At 42.1% G+C, this 18,011-nt stretch overlaps 1 protein-coding gene and 2 pseudogenes across 1 annotated transcript in view; 1 reads left to right on the forward strand and 2 right to left on the reverse strand.

Annotated features, from left to right (window-relative positions):
* Positions 1 to 18,011, reverse strand: part of ASXL2 (ASXL transcriptional regulator 2) — a 151,905-nt gene that overhangs the window by 121,277 nt on the left and 12,617 nt on the right. The window lies entirely within an intron of this gene.
* On the forward strand, positions 5,841 to 5,940 carry LOC116481295 (U6 spliceosomal RNA; annotated as a pseudogene).
* Positions 7,404 to 7,882, reverse strand: LOC131381026 (beta-enolase-like; annotated as a pseudogene).

Consider the following 18,011-nt stretch of genomic DNA (forward strand, 5'->3'; position numbering starts at 1 on the left):
TTAAGTATGTTTACACTTACATGTAGCTTCCCTCCCTTTGATAGCTTAATACTTTTTCTGTATTCATTTACATTTAACTCTTATAAATTCACATAAGAAAAAGTGCATGGGCTGGGCTCAGTCATGACCAGCCTGGCCAACATGACCAAACCCTGGTTCTACTACAAATACAAAAATTAGCTGGGTGTGGTGGCACATGCCTGTTATCCCAGCTACTTGGGAGGCTGAGGCACGAGAATCGCTTGAGCCTAGGAGGTGGGGGTTGCCATGAGCCAAGATCGTGCCACTGGACTCCAGCCACGGTGACAGAGTGAGACTCTGTCTCCCCCACCAAAAAAAAGAAAGAAAATGTGCACGGATAGAAATGAGAAAAATGTGCAGACACACTAGGAAAAAACCAAGAGGGAGAGAATGAGGGAAAAAAAACCCTTTCTTGGCCACATATATTACTGAGCAAACATGCTGTATGAACCATTACATTATCTTACCACAAGTGGAAAAGACTACAGTAGTTTTGCAAAACTGTTAGCTTACGTTAACCACAGGAGGGCAGTGTTTACCAAACAAAACCTCATTCCACTGAACTGCTCATGGAACTTTAAAGGACAATTTTTAGAAACTATGACAATATGAATAACCACTCAGAATAACTAAAATCAACACTACATAGATTTAAAGCTAGATTTTTAAAGGGTGCTTAATATATTTACTTCTTAGCTTGTAGATTCCCAATTCAGTTAATAAAAAGGATTTAAAAATTATATTTTCTGAACACTCAAGAATAACTGAGTTGCCTCTAAGATTCAAGTTTGATTCTAGACTAAATAAGGGGAATATTTCAATTATTGTTACATTATGAGTTCATTCCAGATATACAGATGTGCAGAGTCTGAATTTCGTATAATGTATATGACTGCTACATTTTAAATGTCCAAATAAGTAACATAGTGATCTTTATATAGAGTTCTATCAGCGTTATAAGGCTCATTTACTGCCCAAAAGCTTTAATTAGGGTAACTTGTGCCATACCAGTAAATCAGATCAGCCAATATAGAGTGAGAAGAGATGAGGGCTTCTGCTATAGAACAATATATCAACGTTTAAGAGCCAGAGGAAAAAAACTAGGAAATAAACTAAGTGACCAGAGAGATAAGAAGAAAACCAGAAAACACTGGTGTTTCAGAAAAGACAAAAGTATTCTAAGGTTTAGGTGGTCAACAATGTCAAATGCTGCCTAGAAGCTAACACAAATGTAACCCCTGTATTTGTCAACAAAGGGATGTTTAATTAGCTCTGTAAATTCCGATTCCACTTAACGCAGAGGGAAGAAATCAGACGTGAGGGGATTTAGCACTGACTGGGAGTCTAAAGGTAGTAATAGGGGATTAAAACAACACTTTCTAGGACAATAAAGGAAACAGAAAATGTGGAATTGAGGAATAATTGTTCTGTCAAATGAAGTTTCACTGAACCAGGATAAGGGAGACCCAAATATCCCTGCATATTCCATCTTCCCCCTTTCCACCATGAGAGGCAAGTAATTTCAGATACAGTTTTTGACAAATCCCTCATTATCTGAGCCTGAGGTACTAGTTCCGATTTGACAGTCAAGAACAAAATGAATTCAGAGGATGTGGTTTCCCTCAGCTACCAAACTCACTATACAAACACTAACCTGAGTTCAGGAGCTCAACACATGAGAGTAACAAGGAACACATGGTATTTAGACAGAAATGTTATCTAACAGAGCCTTTGGAGGAAAGAGGGAAAAAGTCCTTACCTGGCTGTTTAGCAGTTATCTATTGATCACTACCTGTGTCCTGAGATGCACTTTTCTGTTCAGCTTCTGTCATGCTAGACTCTCGTGGTTCACTCTACTCTACCTCTCTACTAGCAACTTCCTCATTCTCCACAGTCTTTTAATGTTGGTCTTCTTCAGAATTCTTTTCTCCTCAATGTCTACTCTCCTTGGACATTTTCATCCTCCCATGCCTTCAAAAATAGCTATGCTCCTATAGCAGCACCCTATACATCCCCAGTACTGCTTATCACAGTGCACTGGTTTTTTGTTTTTGAGACAGGGACTCACTCTGTCGCCCAAGGTGGCGTGCAGTTTCATAGCTGGAGTACATGATCATAGCTCACTGCAGCCTCGAACTCCTGGGCTCAAGCAATCCTCCTGCCTCAGCCTCCCAAGTAGCTAGGACTACAAGTGTGAGCCACCATGCCCAGCCTTATTCATCTAGTATTACTAGTGCCTATTATATGACACATCTAAGACACTTAATGGTTGGCTGATGGAATTAGGAACATATGTGGCAAGATTAGCTTCAGACACTAGTAAAAATGCCTCTTTTAAAGGGTGAGGGAAAATGCAAATAAATTTACAGATTTGGGCGCAGAAACTTGAGCGTAAAAGTAGCTGAGAATACTTAAATACCAAATCTATACAGAGAGGCACCTACAGATATACAGAGATTACAGAAGCTGACTTTGTAAGCTCATGGGCATAGTTTACCTAGGGGTCCCTCAATTCTGAACAGCTCTATCAAGTCACTTGGGTTTAGTCTTTCCTAGCTTGGACTCTTTTAATTATCCAAAAAGTCTGGAGGTTATACACACTCCCTAGTTCAAGAAAAAAAGCTCTCAACCAAACTCCCTTCAAACTCTGAAGGGTTAATAACACTAACAGTTAATACTTATCTAGCATTTAACTGCCAAGCACTATTCTAAGTGATTTAGATATATTAGCTTATTTAACCTTTACAATAAACCTATGAGGTAGATACTATTAGCCCATTTTTTTTCAGATGTGAAAACTGAGGTGCAGAGAAATTAAATAACTTGCCTAAGGTTTTGTCAGCTAATTAATGAAAAGAGCCACTGCTGCTGCTGAGTTTTCCAACTTGTCATCAGCAGAATCCAACTCTCAGAACCCTGTTATAATTCCTCAAAAAGAAGAGCCAATCATTTCAGTGGCTCTGAAGGTGACAGCAATTTGTAGCTTAACCTAGCAGGTGCTCCTCGGTGCTTCCACATCTAACGATAAAAGGCAAGTACGGCATATGGCAAAGGCACGATATGGAAAAGAGAAATAGGGGCTTCGATTCCTCAGGAATGATGGCTTCAGGCAAGCAACCTTGATCAGCTGCAGTCTGGCCATGAGTGATGTAAATCTAGACTAGGCAGTGGCAGAGAGAGATGATGAAAATCAATATGGCCTTGGAACCAGCTACTGTAGCAGAGACTATGACCTATTCCACTAATCCTCTATAGTAAGCCATTTTAAGAGACAGCTGCCAGCATCTGTCTTGAGGAATTGATGTCAAGAACAGGCTTACTGTGGAGCACAAGACATTAAGAAACACACCCAAATAGAAACTTCCAGTGTCCTGCAACATGCATATCCCTCAAGAACCTCCTCAGCTCTGGCAGTGTTTCTCACACACTGCCAGCATGCCACCTTCGCTCATGCTGCTCTGTATCTGACATACCTTCCCTACTCCTTTTGACAGCTACCTCAAAGTTTATCTATCACTTAACAAAATAACAAAGACTTTTAAACTGGTAATATTAAATTCTTCAAGAGTTGAGTAAGACAGGCACATACACACTAAACAGTGGAGAGGGTAAAATGATACACCTTTATAGGTAGTAATTTGGTAACACGCCAGGCGCAGTGGCTCACATCTGTAATCCCAGCACTTCTTGCAAGGCCGAGATGGGTGGATTGGTTTGAGCCCAGGAGTTAGAGACCAGCCTGGGAAACATGGTGAAACCCTATCCCTACTAAAAATATAAAAATTAAGCTCACGCCTGTAATCTCAGCACTTTGGAAGGCCAAGGCGGGCAGATTCCCTGAGGTCAAGAGTTCGAGACCAGCCTGGCCAACATGACAAACCCCGTCTCTACTAAAAACACAAAAATGAGCTGGGCGTGGTGGTGCATGCCTGTAATCTCAACTTGGGAAGCTGAGGCAGGAGAATCGCTTGAACCCAGGAGGTGGAGGTTGCAATGAGCTGAGATAATGCCACTGCACTCCAGGCTGGGCGACAGAGTGAGACTCTGTCTCAAATAAATAAATAAAAATATAAAAATTAGCCGGGCATGCTGGCACACACCTGTGGTCCCAGCTACTCAATAGGCTGAGTGGGAGGATTGCTTGATCCCGGGAGGCAGAGGTTGCAGTGAGCCAAGATCGTGCCACTACACTCTAGCCTGGGTGACACAGTGAGACCCTGTCTCAAAAAAAGAAAAAAAAAAATTGGTATTAATTTCAAGAGCCTTTCAAAGAGTGACACCCTCTTCCCCAGTAACCCTTCTTCTATCAAAGCAAAGTAATAGAAATACATGAGGCCTAGGCACAAAAATGTTACTGCAGTATTATTTGTAACGAAGTTAAAAAAATAATCTAAATAATACCGAATTAAGTTAAAAAAAAATCTAAATAATACCGAATACTAAGATAATCAAGTAATTTAACTCCCCTTCCAAAGAGATCCTTAGTACATGAGCAAAAAGAGAGCACAGCCCTCTTTATCTTTGGGCTCCTCAAATTGGACAATACCCAAAACGTAAGAGAAACCCAGTAAATTATTCCTAAATTGAAAATATATTGTTATTAAAAATGCTTTTAAGTAGCGTTTCCAAAGATAAGGAAATGCTTATGAATGCAAAATTGAATACACAATAAGATTTTGATTAAATTTTAAAAACAGACAAGATTAGAAATAAATATACAAATATTAATAACATGACATTAGATCGGAGTGTTAATTTATAATTCAGGCCCACAGTATAAACAGGATTCAGGATTCCATGAACCCCTTTGGAATCAGATATAGTATTTAGTGTTTATATCTTTTTCTGGGGAGAAGATCCACAGTTTTCATCAAGTTCTAAAGGGACGGTGGGCGCCTGTAGTCCCAACTACTTGGGAGGCTGAGGCAGGAGAATCGCTTGAACCCGGGAGGCAGAGGTTGCAGTGGGCTGAGATCCCACCATTGCACTCCAGCCTGGGCAACAAGAATGAAACTTCATCTCAAAAAAAAAAAAAAAAAAAAAACAAAGAAAAAAGAAAACCTCAAAAACCACAAAGTGTCCCAACTTACTTTCTGATTAAAATGCAAGAAGAGCGGTGGGGTGCGGTGGCTCACTCCTGTAATCCCAGCACTTTGGGAGAGAGCAGTGGGCGGATCACCTGAGGTCAGGAGTTAGAGACCAGCCTGGCCAACATGGTGAAACCTAGTGTCTACTAAAAGTACAAAAATTACCCAGGCGTGGTGGCACATGCTTGTAGTCCCAGCTACTCGGGAGGCTGAGGCATGAGAATCGCTTGAACCTAGGAGGAGGAGGTTGCAGTGAGCTGAAATTGCGCCACTGAACTCCAGCCTAGGCGACAGTGCGAGACTCTGTCTCAAAAAAAAAAAAAAGGGCAAGAAAACCATAAAAAAAATCCCTTATAATCATTTTTTATCTCTAACTCTAAAAAGTCTTGGATCAAGAAGGAAATCACAATTATGATATCTACCTAAGAGAAGTAAAAGAAAGGTATAATTATGGAAAAGGAAACAATTTATTATTTGTAGATGTCTGACACTCTTAAAATAATTGATCTTTTTACTATAGTTGATTTGAACAAATATCTAAGCACCTACTACAGCTGCATTTCCTAATAAGTCATCCAAAATACGGCTGTACTATGACTACCCAAACTTATACTCTACTATCCTCAATATATTAGCTCCACAAGATTAAGTTAGTCCAATTCCAAGGTCCCTCAAAAATACTTCTCACATATGCCTTTGGTAATGAAGCTATCCTGTTAAAATGCCATTTTTGTGCTCCCTTCTGCAGCACACATACTAAGAACATGCAGAGAAGATCAGCAGGCCCCTGCACAAGGATGACATGCAAATTCATGAAGCATTTTGTATTTTTTAAAAATAATAAAAATTTAAAAAATAAAATGCCGTTTTCTCCCCAAACCCATTATTAATGTATAATCTTTTTTAAGGGTCCAGAATGACAGCTATGTCCAGAATGACTGTTCTAAGAGAAAGGCATAATTTTTACTGTTAGTTGTTGGGGGTCCATGGACTCCATAACGCCTAAGGTAAATTTGTTTTTAGGAGTTTACCTACCATTCAACATTCTTCTGCTAAAAAGGCCCTGATTTCCTTTTGGAGATCCATCCCCTACTCCATTCTCAATCCATACAGTGGAAAGCAACACTAGCAGTAACACATGAAACCCAATTAGCACTTCCCATCCTCTTGACCACAGTAAATAATTTACTAATGGGAAGAAGTCTTAAGTCAAGGGTAAAGGGCAGAATAAGAGAAAAATTAAAACTTTGTTCACTCCAGCAACCACTGGAGTTAAATCTCCATGACGTGAGGCTATTTAGCTAACAGCTTTCTTGCTCCACACAGAGTTTGAGGATCAAATTAACACCCCAAACAAAAAGAGACAGAAACAAGGCCGGGCGCGGTGGCTCACACCTGTAATCCCAGCACTTTGGGAGGCCAAGGCAGGCAGATCGCGAGGTCAGATCGAGACCATTCTGGCTAACACGGTGAGACCCCGTCTCTACTAAAAATACAAAAAATTAGCTGGGCGTGGTGGTGGGCGCCTATAGTCGCAGCTACTCAAGAGGCTGAGGCAGGGAACAGCATGAACCTGGGAGGAAGAGGTTGCAGTGAGCCAAGATCGTGCCACTGCACTCCAGCCTGGTGATGGGGCAAGACTCTGTCTCAAAAAAAAAAAAAAAAAGAGAGAGAGACAAACACAATATTTATTTATTTATTTATTTATTTATTTATTTATTTATTTATTTATTTACTTATTTATTTATTTATTTATTTAGAGACAGAGTCTCGCTCTGTCGGCCAGGCTGCAGTGCAGTGGCGTGATCTCAGCTCACTGCAGCCTCTGTCTCCCAGGTTCAAGCAATTCTCCGACCTCAGCCTCCCACTCGAGTAGCTGGGATTACAGGCATGCGCCACCATACCTAATTTTTGTTTTTTGAGACAGAGTCCCACTTTGTCGCCAGGCTGGAGTGCAGTGGTGCAATCTCGGCTCACTGCAACCCCCGCCTCCTGGGTTCAAGCGATTCTCCTGCCTCAGCCTCCCAAGTAGCTGGGACTACAGGTGCGTGCCACCATGCCCAGCTAATTTTTGTATTTTTATTAGAGACAGGGTTTCACCATGTTGGCCAGACTGGTCTCAAACTCCTAACCTCAGGTGATCCGCCCACCTCAGCCTCCCAAAGTGCTGGGATTACAGGTGTGAGCCACTGCACACCTGGCCTATACTTTTTTTTTTTGACACCAGTGTTTATTTCAGGAAGCAGGTCTGGAAGACCTGGGTCTGTCCAGTGGAGTCCTGGAGCCTCCAGCTTCTCACCTGGCCTTCGGGTTACAGAACTTGTATCCAGCAAAGACAGCCTTGTCCCCAAGAGCCTCCTCGATCCTCAAATGAGTTGGCTGTATTTGGCCAGACGCTCCAAGGGGTAGGGGGCACCAGTCTTGATCTGTCCTGTGCAGAGCCCCACCACAAGGTCAGCAATGAAAATGTCCTCAGTCTCCCCAGAGTGGTGGCTCACCATCACCCCTCAGCCGTTAGAGTGAGCCAGTTTGCATACCTGGATCAATTCGGTCACCGAGCCGATCTGGTTGACCTTCAGCAGCAGACAGCTGCAGGCCTTCTTCTCAAAGGACTGGGCAATCCTCTTGGGGTTGGTGACTGTCAGGTCATCCCCCACTATCTGGATGTCCACCCCTGAGAGGAACGAGGTCCAAGTGGCCCAGTCATTCTGGTCAAAGGGGTCCTCGATGGAGACGAGTCTAGGTGGCAGCTGGGACAGTGTCCTATACCTCATTTTTAATACTACATAGGCTACAAGTTCTAGAATAATGCCAAATAACAGTAATAATAGCAAGTTTCTTCATCACATGTCTAATTTTTTCATATACTTGTCTCTAGCAATTTACCATCATTGTGTTATTGGCTGTTAGTTTGATTTTTTTTTGGGGGGGGGGGGAGATGGGCAGCTTTTCTCAATAAAGCAATTCAAAAAACAAGGCTCTTTCCAATATGTGGTAAGCCATGTGGTGAGCCATGTGGTGAGCCATGGAGTTCTTCTGTATCTAACCCGAAAAGAGAACACATAGAAAAAGCACACCCTATTCTTGAGTACCTTGGCTAGGAAGTGACACGTATTACTTCTGCTCACATTCTACTACAAAAATAGTCACTTGGCACTATCTAGACACAAGAGAGTCTAGGAAATAAAATCTTTGTCTGGGTAGCTGGGACAAGGATTGTACCTATACGTACCCATCTTTACATACAGTTTTCATCACTGACCTAGTAATTTAATGAATCAATAATTTTCTAATAACAAAGTAGCTTTGCATTCATGGAATAAACTTCCAATTAATCATGGAGCTACACTGGCTACCTCATCATTCCTAGACTAAGGCAGGCACTCTCCTGCTTCAGAATCTTTGCACTATCTACTCCATCCATGTAGAATGCTCTTTTCCTGGATGTATGCAAAGCTTCACTGCCTTCATATGTTTGGTCAAATGTCAGCTTCTCAGTGAAGCATTCCCAGACTGTTCTATTTAAATTATGAACTACTTCAAAACCAGCCCAGCATTCCCCAGTCATCCAGCTTTCCTTTTCCCCACAGGACTTACCACTAACATACTATATACTGTAATTTACTTATTTACCATGTTGTCCATCTTTCACCCCTACCTACGAATCTGTTAAATTCCATGCAGGCAGGGATTTTTATTTTACTTTATTTAATTTTATTTTTTTTTGAGACAGAGTCTCTCTCTGTCACCCAGGCTGAAGTGCAGTGGCGCGGTCTCAGCTTACTGCAATCTCTACCTCCTGGGTTCAAGCAGTTCTGTAGGCAAGGATTTTACTTTTCCTCATTTGTTCACTGCTACATCTACAGATCCTAGAGCAGTGCCTGGCATATAGTAAGTGCTCAATAAATATTTAACTACATTCAATGCTGAATACAATGAATCTCCACATATATGACACTGAGATTTAGTGTTTGCAAATTGATCCTACCCTAAGCCAACCTAAGACAATTACCAAAGAACTGCTCCCTCCATTTGCTTACAGATACAAACAACTGATTCTTTTAAATTGATAATATTTATAATATTTCCCTTGGTCTCGGCCTAAATCTCTTATCCTATATAGCGAAAGCCAGAAAAGGTTTCAGAACAAAATGACAAAATGGCCTCTCCATCACAAACCAGGGTATATTAGTTTGGTGCCTTCCTTTACTCCATAGCGGCCATGTCCTCCTCATCTCTATTGTGTCTACATTCCAAAAAAAAAAAAATTTTTTTTTGGACAGGCACAATGGCTCACGCCTGTAATCCCAGCACTCCAGCACTTTGGAAGGCTGAGGTGGGCGGATCATGAGGTCAAGAGATGGAGACCATTCTGGCCAACATGGTGAAACCCCATCTCTACTAAAAATATAAAAATTAGCCGGGCGTGGTAGTACATGCCTGTACTCCCAGCTACTCAGGAGGCTGAGGCAGGAGAATTGCTTGAACCCAGGAGGTGGAGGCTGCAGTGAGCCAAGATCACGCCACTGCACTCCAGCCTGGCGACAGAGCGAGACCCCACCTCAAAAAAAAAAAAAAATTTTAAAGCCTAATATAAAGAGGGAAATTGATAAAGGGAAGAAATGGTGACAAAGTGAACATAAGTAGAAATCTAATTTTTTTTTTTTTTTTTTTTTTTTTTGAGATGGAGTTTTGCTCTTTGTTACCCAGGCGAGAGTGCAGTGGTGTGATCGCAGCTCACTGGAACCTCCGTGTCCTGGATTCAAGCGATTCTCCTGTCTCAGCCTCCCGAGTAACTGGGATTACAGGCACCTGCCACCACACCCACCTAATTTTTGTATTTTTAGTAGAGATGGGGTTTCACCATGTTGGCCAGGCTGGTCTCGAACTCCTGACCTCAGGTGATCTGCCTGCCTCGGCCTCCTGTAGTGCTGGGATTACAGGCGTGAGCCACCGTGCCTGGCCTTTTCTTTTTGAGATAGGGTTTTGCTATGTTGCCCAGACTGGTCTTGAATTGCTAGGCTCAAGTGATTCTCCCACCCTAGCCTCCCAAGTAGCTGGGACTGCAGGCACACACCACCACACTCAGCTAAAAAACCTGAATTTTACATGAAAAACGTCAGACTGAAATATATATTTAATTACTTATATTTTATACTTTTCTAACCATTTAAGGCAATATTATTTAATTATAGCTGAACTTCCCAGCTGTCTTATAACTTTTAAGCAAAAAGTGTTAACCTTAAAATATATCCCTTATGTGGCAAAACTGGTGATTTCATACATTGCTGGTGGCATTACAAATAGGTATATACCTTAAAGAAAGCAACGTATCAAAGAAGCGAATTACAAGTAACCATATTTCTAATCTCTCCAAAAGAAATACCACAAAATATAGGGATGAGTTCCAATTCTTAAAATGGACTAAGCATATTCCACCCTGTCATTCCCACTGAATGTAGCTATACAACCTGGACAAAACGCAGAGAGGAGCTGAAGACTCTGCAAAGTAAACAGACTTTTCTTAAGCTCACATGGAATATTCACCAAGATGGACTACATTCTGAGCCATAAAACACACCTTAACAAATTTAAAAAAACAAATCATTTAATGTCTGTTCTCAGACTACAGTGGAATTTAACCAGAAATCATTAAGATAGTTGGAAAATCCCTAAATATTTGGAAACTAAACAGTACATTTCTAAATAACACATGGGTCAAATAAGAAATCTCAAAATAAGTTTCAAATATTTTGCCGGGCACGGTGGCTCACCTCTAATCCCAGTACTATGGAAGACCAAAGTGTGCAGATTGCTTGAGCTCAAGAGTTTGAGACCAGCCTGGGCAACATAGCAAAACATTGTCTCTTAAAAATAAAAATAAAAAATGCTCAGGCATGGTGGCTCATACCTGTAATCCCAGCACTTTGGGAGGCCGAGGCGGCCAGATCACCTGAGGTCGGGAGTACTGACCAACATGGAGAAACCCCATCTCTACTAAAAATACAAAATTAGCCGGGGGTTGTGGCGCATGCCTGTAATCCCAGCTACTCCAGAGGCTGAGGCAGAAGAATCACTTGAACCCGGGAGGCAGAGGTTGCAGTGGGCCAAGGTCGCGCCATTGCACTCCAGCCTGGGCAACAAGAGCGAAACTCTGCCTCAAAAATAAAAAAAAAAAAAAAAAATTGAAATAAATAAAAATATATATGTAACATCAAAGCTTGTGGGATATAGCAAAAGCAGTGCTTAGAGGGAAATTTAAAGACTGAATCCATGTATTAGAAAAAGAGATCTGGCTGGGTGCGGTGGCTCACGCCTGTAATCCCAGCACTTTGGGAAGCCAAGGTGGGCGGATCATGAGGTCAGGAGTTCCGGACCAGCCTGGCCAACACGGTGAAACCCTGTTCCTACTAAAAATACAAAAATGCCAGGCGTGGTGGCACACGCCTGTAATGGTAGCTACTCAGGAGGCTGAGGCAAGAGAATTGCTTGAACCTGGGTGGCAGAGGTTGCAGTGAGCCGAGATCATGCCACTGCACTCCAGCCTGGGTGACAGAGAGAGACTCCATCTCAGAGGAAAAGAAAAAAGATCTATGCTGGGTGTGGTGGCTTATGCCTGTAATCCCAGCACTTTGGGAGGCAGAGGCTGGTGATCACTTGAGCTCAGGAGTTCGAGACCAGCCTGGGCAACGTGGTGAAATCCCATCCCTACAAAAAAAATACAAAAATTAGTCGGGCATGGTGGTGCATGCCTGTAGTCCCAGCTACTTGGGAGGCTGAGGTGGGAGGATTGCTTGAGCCCAGGAGGCAGAGGTTGCAGTGAGCTGAGATCATAACACTGCACTCCAGCCTGGGCGACAGAGAGCTAGACCCTGCCTCCAAAAAAACAAAACACAAAAAGAACTAAAATCAAAACTTAAGCTTCCATTTTTAAAAACTAGAAAAGCAAATTAAATCCAAAGTAACAAGAGAATAAAAATTATAACAGAAAATAATGAAATTGAAAATAAGAAATCAATACAAAAAACTAACAAAACCAAATGCTGCTTCCTGGAAAGACCAATAAAATCAGTAAGCCTCTAGCCAGGCTAAGTAAAAAAGAGAGAAGACACAAATTAGTAGTACCACAAATGAAAGAAGACATATCACTACAGTTCCCATGAACATTAAAAAAATAAAGAAATTCTGAACAATTCTATGCCCACATACTTAATAACATAGAAGAAAAGGCCAATTCCTTGAAAGACACGATCTGACAAAACTCACACAAGAAAAAACATAATCTGAATAGGCCTATCATCTATTAAAGAAACTGAATTAATCATTAACAAACTTTCAAAACAGAAAGCCTCAGGCCCAGATGGGTTTACTAGTGAACTCTACAAAACACTTAAAGAACTATACCAATTCTCTATAATATCTTCCAGAAAACAGAAACAGAAGGAAGACAAAAAGTAACCAATTACAGTGATTTTTCAAGTTTATGTTGCTGCAAAAGCCATCCACATTCAGTAGAAACCATACTTGTGATGCTGGGCAGCAGCAGCAAAACCAAGCTACTAGTCAGCCACGTATTTTCAACTTAGGAGATCTTCAATTTACAATAGGCCTCTTGGGACATAACCCTATTATAAATCAAGAAGCATCTGTACTCACTAACTCATTCTATCACGCCAGTATTAAAAGAATGCAAACTACAGACCCATATCTCTCATGAACATAGATGCAAAAATCCTCAACAAAACCCAACAAATCAAACTGAACAAAGTAAATGATAGCAGGCAGACTGGGGAAGATCAGATTCCAAAGTACTGTACTGTATCAGATGGCAGAATGATGAGGGATTTTTTTCCATTTTCCAGCTAATTTAATGTCATATTATTCCCATATTTAAAAAATTCATTTAACTTTTGTGAAACAGAGGAAACTTATGTTACACATTCTCCTAACCAAATTTTAAATATCAGTATTAATAGAGTGAAAAAATGCATTAATCCTAACTTAGAACCAAGTTTCACAAACACTAAAGTGAAGTAAATCTATGTATGTCTAAGACATCAATAAGGAGAGCTAACAAAATGTTTGATTGAATATAATTAAGAAAATACCTAAAACTGATACAAAGCCAAACAAAGAAATTTAGAAATTACAGTGTTTTAAGGCACCAAAAAACCAAGGAGCTTCACTTACATTACAATGGCATGTATCAGGATATAAACAATTACAAAAGTATGATGGTACATATGATTCCTGATTCCATTCTCCAACCACTTAATCCATCTTTAATACATTAGACTGCCAAGATCTAAATATCCAGTTCCACAAGGGGAAAAATTAGTCAAAAAATACATTTCAAATTAATTTGACAAGTATTTATTAAATGCCTATTATGTGCATATTACACAACAGGTATTAAGGATAAAGAATAATTTGTGGTTTTGTTTGTTTGTTTGTTTTTTGAGACAGAATCCCACTCTGTCGGCCAGGCTGGAGTGCAGTGGCATGATCTCAGCTCACTGCAACCTCTGCCTCTCAGGTTCAAGTGATTCTCCTGCCTCAGCCTCCCAAGTAGCTGGGATTACAGATACAAACCACCATGCCCTGCTAATTTTTTTTTTTACTTTCAGTAGAGATAGGGTTTCACCATGTTGGCCAGGCTGGTCTCGAACTCCTGACCTCAGGTGATCCGCCTGCCTCAGCCTCCCAAAGTGCTAGGATTACAGGTGTGAGCCATCACGCCCAGCCAAAACATAGGATGTTTAGAAGACATTAATTCTTGCCCTCAAAAAAGCTCTTATTTTGGTAGGAAAGACAAATAGACAAATTCATTACAATACAATATTTTTAAATACAACCAAATTTTAAAATGCAAACTAAAGCAGCTCACAGACGGGCACAGTGGCTCACGGCTTTAATCCCAGCACTTAGCAAGGCCGAAGCACGCGGATCACAAGGTCAAGAGATCGAGACCATCCTGGCTAACACGGTGAAACCCCATCTCTACTAAAAAATACAAAAAATTAGCCAGACGTGGTGGTACGCCCCTGTAGTCTCATCTACTCAGGAGGCTAAGGCAGGAGAATCGCTTGAACCCAGGAGGCAGAGGTTGTAGTGAGCCAAGATCACGCCACTGCACTCCAGCCTGGCAACAGAGCGAGACTCCATCTCCAAAAAAAAAAAAAAAAAAAATTTCAGAGCAGGAAGTAATTAACTTATCCGGACATGAGTTCTCTGGAACTTAAAATAAAAATAGGGGCCAGGTGCAGTGGCTCACGCCTGTAATCCCAACACTTTGGGAGGCCGAGGCAGGTGGATCACGAGGTCAGGAGATCAAGACCGTCCTGGCTAACACGGCGAAACCCTGTCTCTACTAAAATATACAAAAAATTAGCCGGGCGTGGTGGCAGGCACCTGTAGTCCCAGCTACTTGGGAGGCTGAGGGAAGAGAATGGCCTGAATCCAGAAGGCGGAGCTTGCAGAGAGCCGAGATCGGGCCACTGTACTCCAGCCTTGGGGACAGAGTGAGACTCTGTCTCAAAAACAAAAACAAAACAAAACAAAAAAACAGGTCGGGTGCAGTGGCTCACACCTGTAATCTCAACACTTTGGGAGGCCGAAGCAAGCAGATCACTTCAGGTCAGGAGTTCGAGACCAGCCTGGCCAACATGGTGAAACTCCATCTCTAATAAAAGTATAAAAATTAGCTGGGTATGGTGGCAGGGGACTGTAATCCCAGCTACTCGGAAGGCTGAGGCAGGACAACTGCTTGAACCCGGGAGGTGGGGGTTGCAGTGAGCTGAGATCACACCACTGCACGCCAGCCTGGGTGACAGAGCGAGACTCCATCTCAAAAAAAAAAAAAAAAAAAAATACAATAAAATAAAAATAGAAGTGAACTCAATTAAGTGAAGAAAGGTGTGGGAATTTCAGAAAAAGTAAGCAACAAAACAGGTATGTCCAGAAGAAATGGCATGTTTCATGAACCACTCGTTAACGGTGGAGCACTGGGCACAAAAGCAGCAACAGTAAAAAAGAACTGAACAGAGGCAAGGGCAAGATCATAATAAAACACTCCTACTGCCAGGCGATACGCCTTCAATTTACCTTACTGGCAGGTGAGGAGTTAGCAAAAAACTAAAAAAGAAACATTACAACGAGACTCACATTTTAAGATTATTCTAACAAAAACAGGGTGGTCGGATGGATTGGAGAGAGCTTTAATAGACAGGTAATGAAATCCAGTTTTGCAAACTACAGCTACTAAGGCACAAGAATTTGAAACGGAAATGAGAAAAGAGATTTCAAAAATCCATTAAGACTTTTAGGCCGAGCGCGGTGGCTCACGCTTGTAATCCCAGCACTTTGGGAGGCCGAGGCGGGCGGATCACAAGGTCAGGAGATCGAGACCACGGTGAAACCCCGTCTCTACTAAAAATATAAAAAATTAGCTGGGCGTGGTGGCGGGCGCCTGTAGTCCCAGCTACTCGGAGAGGCTGAGGCAGGAGAATGGCGTGAACCCGGGAGGCGGAGCTTGCAGTGAGCTGAGATTGGGCCACTGCACTCCAGCCTGGGCAACAGAGTGAGACTCCGTCTCAAGAAAAAAAAAAAAAAAAAAAAAGACTTTTAGTGGCAGGTGACCTTAAAAACACAGATGATGACTCTAGGTTTTTAAATTTTGATAAAAGAAAGGAAAATGAAAGATAAAAGGAAGCACATGTTTTCAAAAGTTAGATTTAGTTTTGGGCACAGGGTAATCTTTTACTTAATCACAGAAAACAAGTTAAAGTAGTATATCTCAAACTTTAGTACTATTTAAAAGAAAAAAAAATCTCAGGGCTCTTACTGTACCAGGTTAAGTTACAACATTTTACATTTTATATGAACATACACACAAATGATACTAAATTATACTAGGTATAAATCTCTTAGGCTTATTGCTCTTACACAACTACAAAAATAAAACATTTACAATTTACAATTTTTTTTTTTTTTTTGAGACGGAGTTTTGCTCTCGTTGCCCAAGCTGGAGTACAATAGCGCGATCTCAGCTCACTGCAACCTCCACCTCCTGGATTCGAGCAATTCTCCTGCCTCAGCCTCCCGAGTACAGGCGCCTGCCACCGCACCTAGCTAATTTTTTGTATTTTGATTAGAGAAGCGGTTTTGCCATGTTGGCCAGGTTGGTCTCGAACTCCTGACCTCAGGTGATCCACTCACCTCAGCCTACAAAAGTGCTGAGATTACAGGTGTGAGCCACCGCACTGGGCTAAAATTTACAATTTAAATCCAATTTAGGCCAGGCATGGTGGCTCATGCTTGTAATGTCAGCACTTTGGGAGGCTGAAGTGGGTGGCTCACTTGAGGCCAGGAGTTCAAGACCAGCCTAGCCAACATGGCAAAACCCCGTCTCCACTAAAATACAAAAAATTGTCCTGGTGTGGTGGCACGCACCTGTAAGTCCCAGCTACTTGGGAGGTAGAAGCACAAAAATTGCTTGAACCCAGGAGGCAGAGATTGCAGTGAGCTGAGATCATGCCACCGCACTCCAGCCTGGATGACAGAGCAAGACTCTGTCTCAAAAACAAAATAAAAATGATATAAAAAATTTTTTTTAATCCAAACATAGGCTGGGCGCAGTGGCTCACGCCTGTAATCCCAGCACTTTGGGAGGTCAAGGCAGGCGGATCACGAGGTCAGGAGATTGAGACCATCCTGGCTAACACGGTGAGACCCCGTCTCTATTAAAAATACAAAAAAAATTAGCCAGGTGTGGTGGCGGGTGCCTGTAGTCCCAGCTACTTGGGAGGCTGAGGCAGGAGAATGGTGTGAACCCAGGATGGATGCAGAGCTTGCAGTGAGCCGAGATCGCACCACTGGACTCCAGCCTAGGTGACAGAGTGAGACTCCGTCTCAGAAAAAAAAAAAAATCCAAATACAAAACAATGAGCTTCCATTTTAACTAAAAATTAAACTAACGTTGGACTGTTAACTACATCACAATGGTCTTAACTCCAACTACATGAGACCTGAGATGTGCTCTGTGGACACATGTAACCACATTTTCTTATTCAAACTATGGTGAAACCTTCATTCCATTAATGCACCATGATGACAGCTGTGACCTTTACTTGGTACAAACGCATCATTTCCCTATTGTCTGCCTACTCCATTAAATATGGATACCAAAATCATACAGCAAGTTAAAAATATACAATTTTTAAGATTGTCATTAAAGCTTAAGACTTCAATTTTCTTTTTCTTTTCTTTTTTTGAGGTGGAGTCTCGCTCTGTCGCAAGGCTGGAGTGCAGTGGCACCATCTTTTTTTTTTTTTTGAGACAAGAGTCTCGCTCTGTCGCCCAGGCTGGAGTTCAGTGGCGCAATCCCGGCTCACTGCAAGCTCCGCCTCCCGGATTCACGCCATTCTCCTGCCTCAGCCTCTCCGAGTAGCTGGGACTACAGGCGCCCACCACCACGTCCGGCTAATTTTTTATATTTTTAGTAGAGACGAGGTTTCACCGTGGTCTTGATCTCCTGACCTCGTGATTCGCCCGCCTCGGCCTCCCAAAGTGCTGGGATTACAAGCGTGAGCCACCGCGCCCGGCCAGTGGCGCCATCTTGACTCACTGCAACCTCCACCCCCCGGGTTCAAGCGATTCTCCTGCCTTAGCCTCCCAAGTAGCTGGGATTACAGATGCATGCCACCACGCCCAGCTTAGTTTTGTATTTTTAGTAGAGATGAGGTTTCACCATGTTGGCCAGGATGGTCTCCATCTCTTGACCTCGTGAGTCACCTGCCTTGGCCTCGCAAACTGCTGGGATTACAGGCATGAGCCACTGCGCCTGACAAAACTTCAGTTTTCATAGACAATTTTCAGAATCAGCAAATTCCCTATGGGAGGTTT

The sequence above is a fragment of the Hylobates moloch genome, unplaced genomic scaffold, assembly GCF_009828535.3.
Source record: "Hylobates moloch isolate HMO894 unplaced genomic scaffold, HMol_V3 SCAFFOLD_13, whole genome shotgun sequence".
Taxonomy (NCBI): domain Eukaryota; kingdom Metazoa; phylum Chordata; class Mammalia; order Primates; family Hylobatidae; genus Hylobates; species Hylobates moloch.